The sequence below is a fragment of the Saccoglossus kowalevskii genome, chromosome 13 (genome assembly GCF_978046115.1).
Source record: "Saccoglossus kowalevskii chromosome 13, keSacKowa6.1, whole genome shotgun sequence".
Taxonomy (NCBI): Eukaryota; Metazoa; Hemichordata; class Enteropneusta; family Harrimaniidae; genus Saccoglossus; species Saccoglossus kowalevskii.
In genome coordinates, this window is record NC_140653.1 from 28,611,296 (window position 1) to 28,620,940 (window position 9,645).

Below are 9,645 nucleotides of genomic sequence, written 5' to 3' on the forward strand. Positions count from 1 at the left end.
GGCTACGTCTTTGGTCAATCTCCATTTCGTAGTTGTCAGAAATTAAGTCGTTAGTGAGAATATTTTTCTCACACGCATTGCACTTCTTGTTAATTGCGCTTTTGTGTAGAATGATAGGCTTTACAATTTGACGGCACGCTGTGATGACTTGGCTCACTTTCTACTGACAATTTCACAAACATGTCTCACTGCATGAACGACTTGTTTGTTTAAGTATATTTAATTCTGATGAAACAGTAATTCGTTTAAACATTTGTCGTGACATGTACTGTAATATGTGTGGAGATTGCTCGGGATTACTGGGAATTGTTGATTATATTCAGTTTCGTTAAGGTAGAACATATGAAGAAGTCCAGGGTTACTGAGAATAAGTTGATTGGAATCAGTCTCGGTCCTGTAGAACATGTGATGAAGACCCGGGGTTACTGAGAATAGGTTGATTGGCATCAGTCTGGGTACTGTAGAACATGTGAAGAGGACCCAGAGTTACTGAGAATAGATTGATTGGAATCAGTTTGGGTACTGTATAAAATGTGAAGAAGACCCATGGTTACGGAGAATAGGTTGGTTGGAACCAGTCTGGGTACTATAGAACACGTGACGAAGACCCAGTGTTACTGAGAATAGATTGATTGGAATCAGTCTGGATACTGTAGAACATGTGAAGAAGACCCAGTGTTACTTAGAATAACTTGATTGTAGTCAGTCTCGGTACTGTAGAACATGTGAAGAAGACCCGGGGTTACTTAGAATAAGTTGATTGTAATCAGTCTCGGTACTGTATAACATGTGAAGAAGACCCGGGTTTACTTAGAATGAATTGATTGTAATCAGTCTTGGTACTTAGAACATGTGAAGAAGACCTGGGGTTACTTAGAATCAGTTGATTGTAATCAGTCTTGGTACTGTAGAACATGTGAAGAAGACCCTGGGTTACTTAAAATAAGTTGATTGTAATCAGTCTCGGTACTGTAGAACATAGGAAGAAGACCCAGAGTTACTGAGAATAGGTTGATTGTACTCAGTCCCGGTACTGTAGTATATGTGAAGAAAACCTGGGGTTACTGAGAATAAGTTGATTGTATTCGGTCTCGGTATGCATAACATGTAAAGAAGACCAAGGGTTACTGAGAATGAGTTGATTGTACTCAGTCCCGGTACTGTAGTATATGTGAAGAAAACCCGGGGTTACTGAGTATAGGTTGATTGTAATCAGTCTTGTTACTGTAGTACATGTGAAGAGGACCCAGGGTTACTGAAAACATGACAGGAATGTCACAGTCCCTGTTATTTAATTATAAAATACTCATGTTAAAATAATACATGGAACATTTGCAAACAATTGAATTAATATGTACTCTATGTGGGTACAACTCATCACAAAGTGAGTTCCCTTAATCTGATAACTGAAAACTTTCATTGACCTGAGTCCAACATCACAGAGTACACAAGTCCAACAAGTCTTGGTACTGTACAGTAGTACATGTGAAGAAAGCCCAGGGTTACTGAGAATAGATTGATTGTAGTCAGCCTCAGACCCAGGGTTACTTAGAATAAGTTGATTGGAATCAGTCTGGGTACTGTAGAACACGTGAAGAAGACCCAGTGTTACTGAGAATAGATTGATTGGAATCAGTCTGGGTACTGTAGAACATGTGAAAAAGACCCGAGGTTACTGAGAATAACTTGTGTAGTCAGTCTCGGCACTGTAGAACATGTAAAGAAGACACAGGGCTACTTGGAATAAGTTGATTGTAATCAGTCTCAGTACTGTAGAACACGTGAAGAAGACCCAGTCTTACTGTGAATAGATTGATTGGAATCAGTCCGGGTACTGTAGAACATGTGAAGAAGACCCGGGGTTACTTAGAATATCTTGATTGTAGTCAGTCTCGGTACTGTAGAACATGTGAAGAAGACCCACGGTTACTGAGAATAGGTTGATTGACATCAGTCTGGGTACTGTAGAACATGTGAAGAGGACCCAGAGTTACTGAGAATAGATTGATTGGAATCAGTTTGGGTACTGTAGAACATGTGAAGAAGACCCGAGGTTACTGAGAATAACTTGTGTATTCAGTCTCGGTACTGTAGAACATGTGAAGAAGACACAGGGCTACTTGGAATAAGTTGATTTTAATTAGTCTAAGTACTGTAGAACACGTGAAGAAGACCCAGTATTACTGTGAATAGATTGATTGGAATCAGCCTCGGTACTCTAGTGCCTGTGAAGACGACCCAGATATACTGAAATAAGTTGATTGTAATCAGTACCGGTACTGTAGTACATGTGAAGATGACCCAGGGTTACTGAGAATGAGTTGATTGTAATCAGTCTCGGTACTGTAGAACATGTGAAGAAGACCCAGGGTTACTGAGAATAAGTTGATTATAATCAGTCTGGGTACTGTAGAACATGTGAAGAAGCTCGGAGTTACTTAGAACAAGTTGATTGTAGTCAGTCACGATACTGTAGAACATGTGAAGAAGACCCACGGTTACTGAGAATAGGTTGATTGGAATCAGTCTGGGTACTGAAGAACATGTGAAGAAGATCTGTGGTTACTTAAAATATGTTGATTGTAATCAGTCTCGGTACTGAAGAACATGTGAAGAAGACCCAGGGTTACTTAGAATAAGTTGATTGTAGTCAGTCACGATACTGTAGAACATGTGAAGAAGACCCAGTGTTACTGAGAATAGGTTGATTGGAATCAGTCTTGGTACTGTAGATATGTGAAGAAGACCCAGTGTTACTGAGAATAGGTTGATTGTAATCAGTCTTGGTATGCATAATATGTAAAGAAGACCCAGAGTTACTGAGAATAGGTTGATTGGAATCAGTCTCGATACTGTAGATATGTGAAGAAGACCCAGTGTTACTGAGAATAGGTTGATTGTAATCAGTCTCGGTACTGTAGAGCATGTGAAGAAGACCCAGAGTTACTGAGAATAAGTGAATAAGTTGATTGTAATCAGTCTGGGTACTGTAGAACATGTGAAGAAGACCCAGGGTTACTGAGAATAAGTTGATTGTAATCAGTCTCGGTATGCATAACATGTAAGGAAGACCAAGGTTTACTGAGAATGAGTTGATGGTAATCAGTCTCGGTACTGTAGAACATGTGAAGGAGACCCAGAGTTACTGAGAATAGGTTGATTGTACTCAGTCTCAGTACTGTAGTATATGTGAAGAAGACCCAGAGTTACTGTGAATAAGTTAATTGTAATTGGTCTCGGTATGCATAACATGTAAAGAAGACCAAGGGTTACTGAGAATGAGTTGATTGTAATCAGTCTCGGTACTGTAGAACATGTGAAGAAGACCCAGGGTTACTGAGAATATGTTGATTGGAATCGATCTGAGTACTGTAGAACATGTGAAGAAGACCCAGGGTTACTGAGAATGATTTGATTGTAATCAGTCTGGGTACTGTAGAACATGTGAAGAAGACCTAGTGTTACTGAGAATAGGTTGATTGGAATCAGTCTGGGTACTGAAGAACATGTGAAGAAGACCTAGTGTTACTGAGAATAGGTTGATTGGAATCAGTCTGGGTACTGAAGAACATGTGAAGAAGACCCAGTGTTACTGTGAATAGGTTGATTGGAATCAGTCTCGGTATGCATAACATGTAAAGAAGACGAAGGGTTACTGAGAATGAGTTGATTGTAATCAGTCTGGGTACTGTAGAACATGTGAAGAAGACCCAGAGTTACTGAGAATATGTTGATTGGAATCGATCTGAGTACTGTAGAACATGTGAAGAAGACCCAGGGTTACTGAGAATGATTTGATTGTAATCAGTCTGGGTACTGTAGAACATGTGAAGAAGACCCAGTGTTACTGAGAATAAGTTGATTGGAATCGATCTGAGTACTGTAGAACATGTGAAGAAGACCCAGGGTTACTGAGAATGATTTGATTGTAATCAGTCTGGGTACTGTAGAACATGTGAAGAAGACCCAGTGTTACTGTGAATAGGTTGATTGGAATCAGTCTCGGTATGCATAACATGTAAAGAAGACCAAGGGTTACTGAGAATGAGTTGATTGTAATCAGTCTGGGTACTGTAGAACATGTGAAGAAGACCCAGAGTTACTGAGAATAGGTTGATTGTACTCAGTCCCAGTACAGTAGTATATGTGAAGAAAACCCGGGGTTACTGAGAATAAGTTGATTGTAATCGGTCTCGGTATGCATAACATGTAAAGAAGACGAAGGGTTACTGAGAATGAGTTGATTGTAATCAGTCTCGGTACTGTAGAACATGTGAAGAAGACCCAGGGTTACTGAGAATAGGTTGATTGGAATCAGTCTGAGTACTGTAGAACATGTGAAGAAGGCTTGGGGTTACTTAGAAAAAGTTGATTATAATCAGTCTCGATAGAAAGTTTTATTTACCCATTCATCGACGCGCTTACGCGATTGACGAAAGAAATTCGTGTGATTACTACATGGTGTAAAATTCAGCTAATTCAATAGTCGCATTTTGATACAATTTCATTCAATAGTTGACGAGTATTCGGGGCATACAAGTATGCTGCTTAATTAAAGATAAGCATCGTTCGGAATTAAAGTTACTTTTGTAATTGGTGATACGTACTGAACGTTGCGGCGATTGAAGTTGTATGCAAATTGCGTCCAGCTGATCGAGTTTCTTTGACGCCGCAAATCGTTTTGTTAGGGAGTGTAAGTACGTTTACAAGTCTGTAAATTAGTCGACTGTCGTCTAGGTAACGTAACATCAATCATCTCTAATCATACAGTTGCTTGACTGGTAGTTATTGAAAGTGAAACTGTCGCTGCGCCGCGTCGCGTTCTCTAATTTCCTCACGCAACCATGACGTATACAATGCGTTGTCTGTTTTAGGTAATTTAAATTCGATACGAGTCGCATACAATATGTACCACGAGTGACAAATGTATTTTTTGTTCATAGCGGAAATGCGAACGCGCACTGCGTGACGCTCTGACGTATCATGCGATGTATAAAATTACGTTAAATACGTTGTTTGTTTACTTACTAGAAATTCGAACACGCGCTGCACGGCGAACATTGTCTTTTAAGATGAGTATAACAAAAACATTTTTTTTTTAAATTGATGCATTCTCTGAATTCATGTATAGATTTCGTGTCACAGTGAAAAATGTAGCTTGAATAAAAACATCTGTGAATTGATTAAACAGTGTAATAGTCACTTCATATAATTAATTAACTTAATTATATGGTTGACATGTTTCTTACCTAGACACGTTTTTCATCGAATATGTATATGACTAAGAATAAAAAATAGCGTAACTTCATCTATCTTCATTGTAAATCCATAAAATGTGCGGGATAACGTTGCCAAGACAACAGGCTGATTAATTGTCGGAAATGAGTTTAATAAATGGAATAAATGTTTAAGTTCTATTTGATGAAGTGTGAGGGCGCAGTGACCTGCTGGATCAGTTGGACTGAATAGTTGTAAAGGAAGTAGCACCGTTGAGAAGTGGAATGATTTAATAAATGTAACAATAATAATAACGTACAAGCCATGCATGGCACAGTCCCCGTTAGTTATCGAATTTAAGTCAGCCATTTTGAATCTGATCTGAAAAATAAAATGACGTGCATCAGGAACCCATAATGTCTAAAGTATGTACTTGTTTGAACAAAATCAATTCATAAATGCCACAAATGCTTTTTTTGATGATTTGTTTGCACAAAAATGGCCGCCATTTGGCCCTTTTGAATAAGATAGTCAAACCAATATACCTGTATATATATATATGTCATGATGTATAATGAATTTATAAAATTTGAACATAATCAGTCAAAATAAGGTAGAGATATGGCACTAGAACGGCATTCATTAAAACGAAATGGCCACCAGTCCGCCATTTTAAATCCGATCTGAAAAATAAAATGACGTGCATCAGGAACCCATAATGTCTAATGTTTGTACCAAGTTTGAACAAAATCCATTCATAAATGCCAGAACTGCTCGATATTTGATGACTTTTTAGCACAAAAATGGCCGCCATTTGTGCAACAAATTGATGTGCATATGTATTATATTATGTTTGATGTATGTATGAAGTTTGAATGTATTTGGTCCGGGCGGACGCACGGACGCACATAGGTCAATCCATATGTCTCCGTTTTCGGACTTCTTCCGAACGGGAACTAATAAAATCCCATCTTATCGTTGTAGAGAATGTGAGTACAAGTTTAAAAAAATGACAATACTGAATTTAAAATCGATTCCTTCAATGGCGACGTGTGGAATACGTGCGACATTTCATTAATTTTAGGGAAATTGTGTTCCTTTTCTTAGTTACAGATACAGGTACAGATACTAGGAGGCATATATGTCAGCGTGCTTATTCTGTTACATGTCGCTACACTGAGTTAAATCTAATTTAATACCACGCCGAGACAGATATCAAGTTCAAAGTAGTTTATCAAACTATTTGATTGTGTGGCGAACATAACAAATTACAACACTCGGACATGTTGCAGTACATTAAATACCACACACTTGCTCTAATACATTTTTTTTCGTGTACGAAGACTTTCTATTTTAAAATACCCGGTAGTAACCGTAATTAGATAGGCTCTGACATGAGCACCGTCACGTGGAGTAATTGAAATTTACATATTTTGCATACTTTTCATTTGACTCTGTTACCATATTGCGTTCGCTGATTGCAAGTCGTATCGTGTATCTCGGGATCCGATATCTCGTCAACCGCGGTAATAAGTTATTAAGTGACATTCTCCACGGTGAGCTGATATGCAAGTACATTCTATAGATATATATAGCTTCGATGATATAGTACGAATAAAACTGTTGGGTGACTGTCATCATGAATTCGTATGGGATATAACATATTAGTGTCACCGTAACGCCATAAGTTACAGCGTGCCGTAATTTGGGGGTATTTTTATCCTACCATATTAGGAAATGCGAATTCCAAGTATGGAATGATTACTTGCGTAAGCGTCCTCTAATAATACAAAACAAACATGGCTACCACCAGTATTTCACCGGACTTATTTGATTGGATAAGTTTGCTTATTCTGTTCTAAACATTTTGGATTTCGGCATTCCCATGATGTATGCTTGAAATGAAAAGATGTATAATAATAAGGTTATCACGAAGAAACCTCACAGTATGCACTCAGACAGTACACCGTCGCATCGACCTCCGCTGCAAGTCGGTCGGTACTCCCGCTCTGTACTGTCTTCGAGCATGCTTTGAGGTATCCTCGTAATAACCTCACATTATAATATATATGATTGAAAAACAACTGTTCTCATTGTCATATTCATATTCGATTCGCCGCGTCGTGTTCCATGTGGCTTCCACGGGACGTATACAATGCGTGTAATATACATTATTTGTTTGCATCGTGTAGCTATGGTAACTTGTAACCAGCGAATTACAAATATGGCCCGGACAACTTAATTTAAAAAAAAACACGTTTGATTTCAATTTCAATTTTAAACTTTAACAAAGGTCACATGTACAGAAGAGGGCCATGCATGGCAAAATCGAACTATGTTGCATAAGATGGTAAATGTAAAGACTTATTAAACGATTTAATTAAGTGTGTTATAGTCGGTGGCATCGTCTCTGCGAGCATCGCCGGTGCATGGCATTACAAATGTAGCCCGGAATGTTTTTTTAGTTAATTACGCATGATACAAGGCGAGGCTACCAGGATGTACGTGTATCATAGATTGTGGACTGTAAAATAGTGTTGCAAACAAAATGCATCATATTTTATTTGTGTTCGTAGTCATGTCAAGTCATTGTCATCCGGCTGGCTTCTAATACTGATCATAATATTGGGAACGCACACATTGCTTCAATAGAATAATATTACAGTCCACTTAAATACGATTAATCAAAATAAAGCCAAACTCATAATAACATAATGGACTTCTCGGAGAATAAACGATTACATGGGACTGTGCCCCCAACACGAAAAATACATTAAAAATGTCGCCGGGAAATGTTCGCGGACGACATTTACGTGGATTCACGGAAGATTGGGGAAAAGGTCAGAACAAAAACTAGTTGTTGGTTCACGAACCCGCTGAAGCACAGAACAATAATAAACGTTTTCAGATGTTTAAAGGTAAGTTTCTGTGGTCTGATTTCATGCTGTATCCGCTTAAACATTAAACATCTTAAGTAACTTGCTAGTATTTTCAAAACACGATATGTCTGAGGACATTGTTGTAGACAATTATGCAAATTGTACCCTAACAACCTTAATACACCTAACCATATTAAAAAACAATCATATTCAATTATTTTTTTTAATAAATTAGTTAATTTATCAAGAACATTAGGGAATCGCCCTTATGTTCATAATCTACGTGGGTCGTAGTCAAATTGGTAAGGCACTTTAAAATCATACGCCAGAATGTTTAACCATAATTTTCAACATAACCATGATTGAAAGAAAATGAAACAGATATTTCAGACTTAATAGGTGAAATGCATCTCTTTCCTCAATATTGATCATTTCTTGAGGGGCGGTGGTCGTTGTAAACAAGCAACGTATTATAACGCGTTGTACACGTCGCCATGGAACCTATATCAAACACGGCGCGACAGTCACTTTTAACTATTCAAATTGCCTTCATGCTATTTCCAGTGACTAACATCTGCTACAGTTAGTCTTATTGGGGATCATAATACAGTTGTCTGTATTGGTACGGATACCTTGGGGATTTCAGAAAAGAACTAGTTATTTTAGAGCACGTTTCAGACAGGCAGACAGTTGAAACACGGGTCAGTGAGCAGTTTATTCCGCTGAATTAGTTGTGTACAAATTCAAAATTACTTTTCAGAAAGTAAAAGTATTAGTTTGCGCAGGCATACAATATAACTTTATTATTGGTTGGAATAGAGTTGCCGTGATGGGCATGCGCAGTACTCGACTCAACTAAACTCAACTAAATATGCAAGAATGCGCCTTGCATTTGGCACTTCGCGGAGGTATTAGAGAATTCGCATATTATAATTATCGACAATATCTAGCCTTGGTGATCATTTCCGTATCAGGACTATTTAATTCATGTATATTTATTCGGTATCACAACAGTCATTTTGTCTTCTTATCTACAAATTAAAGAAAGTAGCAAAAAATACATATTTTTGATAATACGACACCAGAATAACCAAGCTTTGGATCAAGGATATGTCTACCTCGGTTAATGACAGACACATTTCCTGCCGAGTTTACTCTGGTACAGTGCTAGGATCACAGTTTGAATGTAAACACTGGATACACCACTGTGACTAACTTTCAACTTTAAATGGTACGCGACTCCGAGTCGTTGGCTGTACTTGTATTCTAGCTCTACTATTACATAATTCTGCCAGAGTGGAATTGTGGTGTGATATATACATAAACAGCAATGGAGGCAAATGTGAATGTTGTTTGTTTGTTTTGCGTTACCCTAGGTCTGTACATCATGTGGGGCCCGTGCCGATGCAATTAACAAGGGCCACTGTAGCGACCAACCTTCGTTTTGTCCTTGGGCGAATTGTAACCAGACCTCTGTGATATCGAGTAAATGTTAGACTGATGACACAATACATTTGAGATCGAAAGGAGGTGAATGACTAATTCTATC